The 12,732-nt window shown below is 54.5% G+C and overlaps 1 protein-coding gene and 1 long non-coding RNA gene across 8 annotated transcripts in view; one reads left to right on the forward strand and one right to left on the reverse strand.

Annotated features, from left to right (window-relative positions):
* Rai1 (retinoic acid induced 1) overlaps positions 1-12,732 on the reverse strand; it is a 102,612-nt gene that overhangs the window by 15,296 nt on the left and 74,584 nt on the right. For 3 of the 7 annotated variants that reach the window (XM_052757326.1, XM_052757323.1, XM_052757322.1), the window contains one exon: positions 2,917-3,049. The exons of 3 other annotated variants lie outside the window; for them this stretch is intronic. The gene's annotated coding sequence lies outside the window, so the exon portion shown is untranslated. Of the gene's footprint in view, positions 1-2,916; positions 3,050-9,050; positions 11,889-12,732 lie in introns of those variants that run through there. One more of the 7 variants, XM_052757329.1, reaches the window with a different exon arrangement.
* LOC128122070 (uncharacterized) lies at positions 6,923-8,715 on the forward strand. Its single transcript, XR_008222326.1, has 2 exons — positions 6,923-8,056; positions 8,383-8,715. It is a non-coding gene; the product is annotated as an uncharacterized LOC128122070 (long non-coding RNA).

Consider the following 12,732-nt stretch of genomic DNA (forward strand, 5'->3'; position numbering starts at 1 on the left):
ACCGCACATACAGGAATCCACACATGTACAAAGGACCTATCAGGCACACGTACACGCACGCTCACACACACCTCCCCTGCAGTGCCATCTGGACTCTGTCCCTTCTGGCAGATGTTGACTGGGGGCTGCTAAGACAACTGTCCACATAAAGCACTCCCTCCTCTGACTCCTGGGAATGAAGGATGGTAGCACCTGCCTCCTGTTCTTCGTATCATAGGTGCATAAACAGATTATGTAGTCCAGAGTGTGGGGACGCATACTAATAGGGGACAGAGACGCAGTCCCCTGGCCCCTGGAGAGCACACTACCCTGCCTCTTCTCTGTCCTCTCCTGCCGAGCTGCTCCTAACTTTCACAGGCCAGGGCTGGTGCAGGCAGCCCCAATCTGGGACAGGGGCAGGCAGTGTCTGATCTACCAGGAGGGCAGGTGCTTTTGTGGACAGAGTCACAACACAGGCTTGTGTACCTCTGCTGGCTTCCTTCAACTGACTGGCTTGGTTACCCCAGAAAATCCTCAGTGGTGGAAGAGGGAAATGCCCCCAAGCTTTGGAGAAATCACAAAGGGGGCCAGCTAGTGAGCCTGCGCCCCACATGTTAGGGTTTACCCAGGCCACCACACAGGCTCAAAGCAGGAGGTACAAGATCTCTGGGACTAAGTGGCTCAAGTCCCCAGGAGGGAACTGGGACTTTCCAGTTCTTGTTCCAAAACACACTAAGATGGAGGTGTGGCCTGACTTAGACCACAAAGGTTTCAGGGGGTTTTGTTTGTTTGTTGAGAAGTCAATGTGGGGGTGGAGAGAGGTAGGAATGGAGGGGCTGCACTGGCGGGGAGATCCAGCCTCCCTTCAGTCTGGATCCCACAAAGGTGCCTTCCTTTCTTTGTCTTAGAACTGACCCAGGGAAGGGAGCAGAAGAGCTCTATCCAGAGGAACAGGGCATGCCCAGGCATCCAGATAAGCCCAGAGCTCACAGCAGGGGGCCTGACCCAGCTGCCCCTAAAACAACTTTCCCCCTCCCCAGCTTGTCAAAGCCTTCTGCCTGCCCCACCCCAGCTCATTACCTCCATCTCTAACCCTTCACTAAGACAGGGCCCACCTACCCTTAGGATCTACTTCACTCCAGTCCTCGTGGTTTGGATGAAACACCCCAGGCTGTGCTAATCCAGAGGGGCTGGAGGCAGTATCTATTCAGGTGGGCGGCCTGGTGCCTCCTGCCCCCACCTTCCCAGAGCAGAGCACACTCCGGATGTAGGTGGATGTCACCTCTGCTCACGACTGCTGGTGGGCCACTTCTAAGACCAGGACACAGAATGCCAGTTCCCTGTTCTCCCTGGCTGTGTGTTTATATGTACAAACCCATACTGCTCTGAAGGCTACATCTGCCTCCCTCATATATCTGCACAAATTACATTTCGGTTTTTATTAGTCCCAGATCACTCTCATTTCCTGCTGAGTGTCCTGTAGATATCATTAACATTTCTACGGCTGGAGTGGGGTGTGTGTGTGTGTGTGTGTGTGTGTGTGTGTGTGTGTGTGTCCCTACACCCCCACCGCCACATTCCCAAAATGCATTACCAGAGACATTATCTAAAAAGAGGGGGAGCCATGAACAGTGTCCCCTCCCTGCCTGCTCTGTCCCTGCCCCATCTAATCAGTCCAGCTGCTGCGCCTTTTAATTTCCCCACACAGGACTACAGGCTGGCTTCCTGATGCACACAGGCAGCTGGATGTGGAAGGCATCTATCTCTAAGAAAAGACAGTTCAATTAAAATCCCAGAGGCCCAGTGCCTGTTGGAGGACACAGGCAGAAACATGTGCCCCAGCACCACCCTCCAACCCTGGCAGAGGGAGGGACAGAAACAAAGGCTCAGGCACGGTGGCATCCTAGCTGCCAGCTTGGAGCTGCAGAGGTCCTGCTGGCTCTGCCATGAGAAAATAGGGTGCTGCCTCTTTAAGAGCCACCTCAGGCTTGCAGTGGGCTCTGTTGTTATTAATTATTGTGATTATGATTATTTTTCAAGAGCATCAGGAAAGGACATGGAAGGGATGAGAGGCAGATAGCAAAGGGCCGGGGTGGGCAGCATCAGAGAGCAGATGGAAGAACAAATTCCCCCACAGGTGATGGTGACCTTTCAACATGGAGGAAGCAGCAGCCGAGGTGGCTGGACTAGCAGCAGTAAGGGTTGGGAAAGGGAATCTTGCCCCAGCTTCTTTCCCTCCCCCTTCTCCTGGGAACGTGCCAAGACTTTCCCTCAGCCATTCTGGCAGAATCTGGCAGGCAGCTGATGGGAATCCAGAGCAACCCTCTTTGGCCCTAGGGACATGAATACTCCAACCTTGTAACCACTGGTTACTCCAGACACTGGAGAGAACACACCAGGCCCCACGAGACCAGATCTCAAGATCTTTGTGGAACTGGACGGTGCTTAGAGTCTGGACAACTTCCTCGGACAGAGCAGCAGTCCCGGCCACAAGGCATCAGCACAGCCATGAAACTGTGCTGAAGGCTGGCAAGGTTGTGCCTCGGGCATTGCCCTTCTGCTAAAGACTCTAGGAGGGGGGCCTGGCCACCGACCTTGTCCCTTTTATAACTAAAGGTAAGGTTCAGAGGGGCTAAGGACTTGCTAGTGACCCTGGCTTAACAGTGGAGATCAAACCCCTCTCTTAGACACCACACCAGAAATGCCCACCCTGAAAGAGTGTGTCTTGGTACAGACAGCAAGAAAGCTGAGCTGAGTTCAGGCCAGCTGATATATGCACAGGCACCCACCCGCCTACATGTCCTTCTACAGCAGGCCAGACCCAGCCTGCAAGCCTGACTCTGTATTTCTGTGGTGCTAGGGACAAACCCAGGACCTTTAGCTTGCTAAGCAAAGTCTAAACTGAGCTGTACCCTAAATTCCAAGAAGCAAACCTACCTATAGTATCTGGCCAGCCTCCAGTCATTAGTCCAGAGCCTCTTCAGGCCCGAGGGTTGGCCCCATCAGTAAGAGGGGTATTCTGTGGGCCAGAGCTGCTATTGCTCCCAGTCTGCCCTGTGGCAATGTTATCCTGAGGAAAAGAGGAAGAAAGGTGGAGAGAGGGGTAGGAAGAGGCATGTCCCCCTTCACTGGCAGCCCCCAGCCACTGGCCTTCCCACCTACCTATAGCTGATTTATGACCTGACTGGTAGTTGCAGGGAAAACGGAAAGCCTAACCCCCTTGGAGGCAGAGAAGGGACAGATGTTCGGGGAGCAATGGAGAGGTGAGACCCCTAGGGCCTCCCTATCTGTTTCAGATGAATACTAAATGTAAGACTTGGGGGCTGGGGGACGGCTCAGGGGGCACGAGAGCTTGCTGTGTAAGCAGGAGGACCTGAGCTGGAAATCCCAGCACCATGCAAAAGCTGGGCATAGCTGTGTGAGTCTGTAACCCCAGTAGCAAGGGGGAGGGGAAGAAGAGGGGAGAAACAGGTGTAGTCTGGTCTTGCTAGCTACCTAGTCAGGGCCAGTGAGACTGCCTTAAGGAAATAGGGTGAAAAGCCGTAGAGGAAGGCACTGGAGGTCCTCTTCCACATGCTTCCACAAGAGAGCCCTCATCCATGTACACACACAAAATAATAATAAATATGTGGCCTGAGTGAGCCCTGAATCCTCAAGCCATTCCCAGCTGTTTTGGAGGTCTTTGTCTTTTTTTTTTTTTTTTTTTTTTTTTTCTTTGCCAGTCTTTATGGCCAGGCTTGCCTGGGAGGCAGGGATGAATCTCCATGGAACCCACAAGAACAGTCAGATACCACAGGCCTTGAGACTAGGCTAGACTCCTTGGGCTAGGGGCTAGCATCAGGAAGGAACTGATGGACCTGCTTAGGGCAGGGGTGGTAGTGGTGATAAGGCAGCTCTACCCCAAAGCAGTCTCTCAAGACTACCCCATGCTGGCAACACCTTTTTTACAGTCCCCCAGAAAGAGTCTGGGGTCTTGAGTAGCCAGAAGCAGGCAGAGAAGTAGGAAGTAGAAGACAGTGTCTAGTATGCGGTCAGCATCCCCATCACTGAAACAGAAAATTAGCAGGGTGTAGTGGTATAAACCTGTGATCTCAGCACATGGAATCTGAAGCAAGAGGATCAAATCGCAAGTTCAGGACCAGTAAGGCAGGTTAGGTGTAGAGCTCGGTGGTATAGCTAGCATTCCTGAGGCCTGAAGTTCAATTACCAGCACTGTAACAAGCCAGCCTGGGCAACACAGCAAAACTAACTTTAAAAAAAAAAAAAAAGATGGAGCCGGGTGATGATGGCGGCGGCGCACACCTTTAATCCCAGCACTCGGAGGTAGAGGCAGGTGGATCTGTGAGTTCGAGGCCAACCTGGTCTATAGACTGAGTTCCAGGACAGCCAGGGCTAACCACACACACACACACACACACACACACACACACACAAAAGATGGCCTCAAAGATGCTGGAGACTTCATAAGAGGCTGAATCTGAGTTCTCTGGAGGATGTTTGAGAACCCCCTTCCAACTCATATTTCCTGCTATGCTGAGGGAATGGAGTGGGTTCTAACACCATGCCCATAGGTCCTGTACCTGTTCTTTCTTAGACACAGCCCTACGGTGTCTTTAACTAGGATGCATTGGATCCCAGGCTGGATGCCCTCAGCAGCAGGGACCCAGAGTCCAGCCGACCCTGTGCCCGCCGTCAGGGCTGGCCTGTCCGTAGCACCTCAGCTGTGATCGCTTCATCAGTCTCCTGTGGATGCTTTGTTTGGGGTCACTTTATTTACCACTCAACAAAAGCCATCACCACCCATCTGTCCAAACAGAGAAACAGAAAAGGCATGGGGGGGGGGGTCAACTACGAAGAAGGCAGGGCCTTCCCCATCACGTTCAGCTCAAGCTAGCCTGACCTCACTGATGCCACCCACAGTCAGGGTTCGAAGACTAGATGTTCAGGGGTCTGGCTAGAGATAGTGCTTTTCCATCCAGTATCTAGAGTAACCAGGGAGTTTCCGGGCTGCTTGGGTTGGTCCACATTCCAAGCCCCAGCAGTACCCATCCTTACAGAAGGCTGAAACTGATCAGTACAGCCTTGTCCTCTCCACTTCATGTGCCCAGAAGGACCAGGACTTGGCAAAGAGGTGCCAAGCCAGTAGCAAGCTGTCTAAATGCCAACAGGGTTCTGACCTTGGGCAAGCCTTTCACCTCCATGGGCCTCAAGTCCTTTGTGCCGGCCGTCCCCTTGGCTAGGAAAACCATTCCTGGACATCTATACAACTCTCTACCCAGCTCCACACCTTTACTTCTGTGTCATCACCATATTTTCAATGATACCCCTGTGCCTCCTCGTATTTCTCAAAGCACTTACCCGTTTGCCTTAACTTATTACTAGCCTCCTCTCAAACGAAAAGTTCCATGGAGCAGGGATTTCTGCCTATTTTATTCATGCCATGTCCCCATTGCCCAGAACAATAAATATGTATTAAATGAATCATGCTTCAAATGTCACATTAACCCTGTGAAAACAATCCAGAGTAAGTGGTCAGGTGATGAGACACAGCATATTTGGGTGGGGGCTGGCAGGCATGGGCTAGGGCCACAGCTCTGCTTCATTCATTAGACACTGACCCTTTCTTAAGGATGGACAGAGAATCCACTTTGGAGCAAAGTATTAGGTAGGGGTTTGGAGACAGGCTGTACATCTCAGTCCCAAGCACGGGGTGGGGATGGGGGATGGGATGGGCATAGAACAGTCTTTTCTTCCTGTAACAGGTCACAAGTCAGGTATGTACAGTATGAGATGCCTTTCGTTTTCAAAAATGTTACCAGGGCTGGCTAGATAGGATGGCTTAGTGACCGAGTTCAATCACTGGAACCCACAATAGAACCAGCTCCAGAAAATTGTTCTTTTACACACACACACACACACACACACACACACACACACACACAAACAAAAAAAAAAAACCTATCAACCAAGTCTCAAGGGTTTTTATTGTCGTTATTCAAGCAGTGCAGAGTTCAGGAAGACTGCCCATCTGTGGGCTTTCACTTGACCGTCAGCAGAGTCAAATACTGGGGAGGCCGACACCCACGCAGCTTAGCTCTTGTTGGGCTGCGAACTTAGGTATTCAATGCAACAAGGAGCACCCATAATGTTTTCTGGATCCAGAGCAGGCCTTGGGAGTGGCATGGCCCAGGCAAACGAAGGTGGGTGGCCTGGGTGCAGCAAGGGCTTAAGAGCTACAGAGGTAGGGCTGAGGCCCCACGCTGCTTGTGGAGGTAGTGTAGGAAGTGGCCCTGGTAACATTCCACAGGAGACAGGTGAGGCCCCACCCCTCCCCCCTCCTGGGACCCCTGCCAGGCTCCCATGTGGGGCTCCTGACAGCAGTAATTACATAATTAATGGCACAATGAGCTGCCTCCTAAGGGTAAGAGCCTGAAGGTAGGGGCAGTCTGCATTTTGCTCTTAAGCTCCCAAACCCTACTCTGGCCCTAGAGTTGTGCCTATAAATACTGTGACGAAGTGGGATGGAGGGACACTCCTGGCTTTGTGTTTATCATATTATTTTGTCTTCAGCCTCAGGGGATGAGGCCCAGAGAGCAGTTTCAGGAAGAGGTGAGGGGTGGGCAGGACACAAACAGCAGCTAACTAGGAAGGCACAGCAGTGAAGTTGGCATTCTCTCTGCGGCCTTTAGTGTTGGTGCCCACTGGCTCTTGGAGCCCATTTTGAATCAGCAAAGGTCCAGGTGGGGATGAGCAGAGCGTGAAGTTCCAGGGGGTGTACAGAGCTTCTGTAGTCTAAGGCACGGGGAGCTGTTGCTGAAGGACACCCAGGGGCAGGAAGGGGAAGGAGGGGAAGGAAGTGGCTGCCCTCCAGAAGGTGCTGGGAGGCAGCAAACAGCAAGGTGGCTTCCAGGAGCAGCTACCTCCTACAGCAGCTACTGCCTACCTCAATCCAGTTCTGAGTTCAGCTGCTTATAGCCAGTGGTCAATGTACCCTGTTTCCAGGGTACTGGTCCCTGGTGCTTCCATGGCAGCTCTTCTTATGTGACCATGGGGATTCTAGGTCTGCTATCCCAGCAGCAGCAGCAGAGGGGTCTCTGGCTCATTATAGACAGTGCTGTCTTTAACCTCCTGGGAAGACAGTATCGGCATGGGAAAGCAACCAGCCCCCAGGAACAGGGCACATTCTTCCTCAACATTCCAATCCCAAACTCGCAGAGAGGGTCAGTGACTTGTCCACCAGGCTCAGCAGCTGTGTGCCCCAGATGCCTCTCTGTCAAACAGAAACAGAGAACATGGCTTTCCTTCTCTATACCCCAGCAAGGAAAGATCTTGTTGCCTCCCGGAGCCTGGGTGGAACCTCCCCTGCTGCCTGCCCCAAGGGCTTCTCACTGCAGCGTGTTGACAGCACGGGAGGTGCGGCCCTGGCCCCCTCCCCGTGCCGGTTCCATATGGGGGAGCCGGGCACTGGAGCCCCCTCCTGCACCGGCCCCCAGGGGAGGAAGCCGCCTGTCAGGCCGCCTCGGCGTGTCAAATCCTCTTGCTGCCTAATTGTGAGACGGCGGCGTTTAAAGAAACGCTTTTCTGGCCGCCTGCCACACCGCAAACTGCTTGGTATAATTTTATTATTAAGCAGAGAGAAAAAGAGAAGGGGCTGGGGGAGAGAGAAAGGGGAGAGCAGAGGAAATTGCTTCGTCCAAGTCAGCTGGTGGAGTATTCCGCTCAATGTGAAAGCGGGGGACAGCTTTCCAGTTGGCAAGCTGACTCCGTTAATTGCGCATTCAGTCTCTACTTAGGGTAATTGGAACGAAGCGGGGCCTAGCTCTGACAATTAGGGTCTGCGACTAGGCCATTAACCCTTTCCGCAACCAGCCCCCGCCCCATCGACAGCAGGCGGGGTAGGGCGCGGGCGAGGACCCCACACTGAGGTGCGGGCGGCAGCACGGAGCTGGCTGGGGAGCCGCGCGGAGGGCGGGGTCTGCGGCCTCTCCGCCACTGCTACAGATGTTTCGGCCATGTAAGACAAAGGCAGAGCGCGGCCGTCGCCGGGAGAAAATCCGCAGGACTCCCTCAGGGGCAGGTAAAATTTCACCTTCCATTGGTACTCCCCTCCCCCTCCTCGTCTCCCCGGCCTTCCGCCAATCCGGATAGGGCCACCAAAGACGCCGCGACGCCTCCTCCACAGCCCAACCCACTGACCCCAGCAAGGTCACGGCGACCTCCGGCACACCCGCCCGTCCTCCGCCAGCGATCCGCCGGGGCTGTGGGCGCCCGGAGAGGAAGGGGGCGCTGCGCTTGCCATGAGGCAGAGGCAGCCAGGATGCTCCCCGCCTCCCTCCCGCCTGCACCCGGACCTGGGGGCGGCCCCCCAGCCTCCATCATTCATTTTCCTGATTCCCGCTGTAGCCGCCCTCGGAAGTCAGCCGAGTGAAGCAGCTGTTCCTTGCACACTCCACTTGACCAAAGATGATGATAAATGAGGCCAGGGCTGCGTCAGGGACGCGGCGGCGAGGGCCGTGCAGGGCGGGGCGTGGGGCCCGCAGCCCCCGCACTCCGCTCGGCTAAGTGCGCGCCCGCAAAGGACAGCGTCCGAGCGCCCCCCGCCCGGCACACCTTCCCGAAGGTCCGCACCCTTCCTCGAACGCGGGGGTCCCCGTGGCGTCCTCGCATCCTCCCACAGCATGCGCGCCCCAAACCTATTAATGCTCGTAAATAATGAATAAAGGAGCGCTTCCTACAGCCGCGGTGGGTGCGGGCGGGGCGGCAGCCAGAAGCTCGAGGATGGGGAGAGCGCCGCGGGCCGGGCCGGGCCGAGGGGCCCGGGCGCGCGGCCCCGCACACGTGCAGCCGTGGCGTGCAGGCGGCACCCCGCCCGGCGGCGGAGGAGGGGAATCCCGCGCTGCCCTCCCCAACGCCACCTCCCCTGGAGTCCTCTGGCACCGAACGAGGCGAGAGAGTGAGCGCGAGCTTCCCAGCCGAAGAGGGTTATTTTTAACCTGCCCCCCTTTCTATATCTGCCTCGGCGGTGCGCGCCCGCCCGCCCGCTCCAGCAGCCGAGGACGCGGGCTCCTCACCTCGCTCGCAGGCTCCGGACTCCGCGCCTCCCCCGGCCCGGCCCCCGCCCTTGCGCGGGCAGAGCGCCGCTACATCTCAGCCTGGAAAGGGCCGATTAGGAGCCGCGTGCCTTTCAGCTAAATATCGGAACCGGGTGGGATGGGGGCGGGGAGCCGGCGCTCGTCCCCTCGCCTCCCTCGCTCCCTCCCACCCTGCGCGGAGTGGCGGTGCGAGGCGGCTCCAGCTCCCCGCCAGCCTGAAACAGCCGGCCCGACTACCGAGTCCCCCTGGGGTTCTCGGCCTGGTCTCAACATCCTCTAGTTCGCAGAAGCTGGAGCTCCCAAAGCACGGACCCTCAGGCAGCAGCGGCGCCAAGCGAGGCGCTGCCACCCCCACCGCCAGTCCCCTTCCCTGTGCCACTAGACAAATAAGCCATTTGGACAGCAGTGGGCTGGTCTTGCCGGAAACTTCAAAGCAAGACCCTTCCCGAGCCAGGGTCTAGGGAAATGCCAGGAGCACACAGGAAGCTCTAGCGATTGCTTTACGCCCTCTTGTTGGTCTGCCTAGGCTCGCCCCAGGGAGAACCCTAGCTTGGCTCCCCTCTTTCAGACCTTTCTTCCCTCAGAATGAGGTCGCAGGAAGTTCGCGTCCGTTGTGGTTGCCCTTCTCCCCCCAAGGCCACCCACCTAAACCTCATTCTGCCCTCTTTAGAAGAGCTGAGCACCAGATGGGCAGCCGAGTCAGAGCCAGCATTTGACTGGGTCCCTCAAATACCCTGGCGTTTTCCGGACTGTTCCTAGCCCAATCCAGGAGTCTCAGGATTTGGGGTCTCAGGAGCCCTCCCTCTTTAAGAAGAAGGCAGTTAACGGCGGCGGCGGCAGCGAGGAGGGAAAGTGGAGGAAGTGGCCAGGCTCAGAAACCATGACATTAGCACAGCAGTTCTCAACGTGTGGGTCACGACCCTTTCACGGGTCGCCTAAGACCATTGGAAAACACAGATATTTACATTATGATTCATAACAGTTACAAAATTAGTTATGAAGTAGCAATGAAAATAACTTTATGGCTGGGGGGGTTCACCACAACTTGAGGAACTGTGTTAAAGGGTCGCAGCATTAGGAAGGTTGAGAACCACTGGTTTAGCAGCAGAAAAGAACACAGCCTATTTGGGCACTGGAGACTGTTCTCTTGAGGCTTGACTGGACTAGATGGGGGGAAAAAAAGGCCTCAAGGGGCCGGGGTTTGGGCTAAGTTCATCCTCAAGAGTAACTGGAGGGCTAATAGTAGCATGCAGATCAGTAAGAGGCCTAGCAGGCCCGCGGTTGACACCCTGGGGTGGCTGTGACTCCTAGGGTGGCTGTGACATACTTGGGCCAGGGCTTTAGCTGGGAGGGACCTGGAAGCCAGGCCGGTTAGGAGGGAGAAGAGGACTGGTACCTAAGCAGAAACAAGGTACTAGGGGATGGTATACATTGGGCTCTGCCCTCCTTCAGTTCTGGAAAGTTCTTCCCATCTCTCTATTGAACCCTGCTCCCCACCAGAGGCTGATCTTGTTTGAAGAGATGGCCTGATGCCTCCAGAGGTTTTGCTTTTAACCTCAACTCTCCTTCCCAAGGTGTAATGTCACTTCTCATTTCCAGAAGTGGAAATGGTGCCAAAGAACAGAAAGGTTGTTCTAGACTCTACTCTTTGGTGGCCCCGAGGGCAGGGTTCTAAGCTGGGCTTCTGGCTGGGATGAAGAGTGGTTCCTGAGGGTAAAAACAAATGAATGGGCATAAAATTTCAGAACACTGGTCTGCCAGCAGGGGAGGGGAGGGACGGGGACTAGAGCGAAGTGCACATGGCCAACCCACTCTGTCAGGGCTTCTTGGCATGAGACTGAATTCTACAGATCTTACTCACCTGAAGACTATGAATCTCAGTGACCCAGAGCATACTCCTCCAAATACGCACGCTGTTGTGATAAATTTCAAATTCTTTTAGGGCTGAATGTTCCTATGCAGTGCTACTGTCCCAACAGTCTCGACGAATGCTCTGATTTTGATCTAAGGGTCCTCAAGGTGGGGAAGTGCTGGACGGGCAGCTGCTCTCCCCACAGGAAAAGGAGAACTTCAGCTGTGCCATGCTGGTGGCTGCTGACAACCAGCCCCAGTGAGAGGGAGCTGGCAGCCTCTGTGCTAGGGGCAACCTGGGGAAACTTCCTGGGGACCCTTGGGGACATTCCTGAGTCCAAGTGGAAAGCTGGCCGATTACCTTCTCCAAACAGCTATGAAATGGGAAGGTACTTAAGAGAAAACACGAACTCTGGGCAGCTGAGTCCAGCATCCAGCTGTTTTGAACACTGGCCTTGTTTCAGTGACCACAATACCTGTGTGCTGGTTCTGTGCCCTGTGTGCTGGTTCTGTACCCAGGCCCAGGCCCACTTGGACCTTGCCTCTGAGTGTATCCAACCTTCCAGAACGCTCTCCCTGGCTTTCAGACCACCACTATTGGGGAGGGCCCTTTTTCAGCTGCACACAGCTAAGCTGGCCTGCCCCACAGCTGCCTCACTTTAGAACCTTGTGGGAGAAACCATAACTGGTAGAGAATGGCAGACTGGATCTACTCCTGAGGGGCTCCAAAGGTTAAAGCAGCCAGGGTACTAGAAAGCTCATGGGGCTTGGGGTTGAGTGAGAGATGCAATCTCTCCATATCCTCCATGATGAAGCCCTGACAGTAAGTGGCTGAGGGTTCAAATCCCAGCTCTTGCACGCATACCTAGGTAACCTTGGGCACTTTACTTAACTGCTCCATGTTTCATGCTCTTGAGTTGTAGAACATTCTAGGCATCCAACTGGCAGAGCTATTGTAAGACTGCACCCCTGAGGGGCGCTGGATTTGGACTCTTTCCAGTCATTCCTGCCCTTCCCTTCACAGATAGACTCGGCTCTGGGGGTGTTCATCAGGACATCACTCACTTGGTTTTCTGAGCATGAAGGAAATAGGCACTGTGCTGCCTCTGCCTGGCTGGTGAGACATGGAAGAGAGGGGAGCCCTGTCCAGATGGGGATGAACAGGTTAACTAGTTCTACCTCAATGAAATACCTTCTGGCAATATGGATCCAAATAAAAACTCCATGTGGCCACTGTCCCAGCCCAAAGTCATCTGTGCGAATTCAGTCACCTGTAGCAGAAAGCACTGGAGTCCCCTACAAAGTGTCCAGCCAAGAAATTAAAACAATGGGAGTAAAACTGGAAGAAAACCAGAACTGCTTATATGAGTGAAGCTTCATCTTTTGGGCTTCTGGCTACCTGCCTCTACCTCAGCATGACTAGATGGAAACAGGCTGCCTAGCGGTTACAACTTCCTATACCCTGTACTCTCTTTGGTACAAAGTATACTAAGGCCCCCATAGGGTATAGAGTTGGGCCTGATCACTGTCTACACAGATCTTCCTAGGTGGGCAGCTGCCACCCGGGCAGTCAGGACCCCAAGGCTGGTGTTCAAAGGCACTCTTAGGTTTTGTGTGTCCTTCCTCTCCCTTCTGTGTGGCCCAGCAATACACTCTCTGGTAATCTTTCCAACAAAACATGTAAAATGTACAACCAGATGCTATCCAGGGTTTGTGAATCCAAAGGCTAGGAACTGTGAGAACTACTGGAAATAAGGGACCAGATCCTACCCCTAACCTGAGCTGTGGGGCCCTGTGCAAGTAGAGATCA

This window comes from Peromyscus californicus, unplaced genomic scaffold, assembly GCF_007827085.1.
Source record: "Peromyscus californicus insignis strain IS unplaced genomic scaffold, ASM782708v3 Scaffold_3__1_contigs__length_106647218, whole genome shotgun sequence".
Classification (NCBI taxonomy): domain Eukaryota; kingdom Metazoa; phylum Chordata; class Mammalia; order Rodentia; family Cricetidae; genus Peromyscus; species Peromyscus californicus.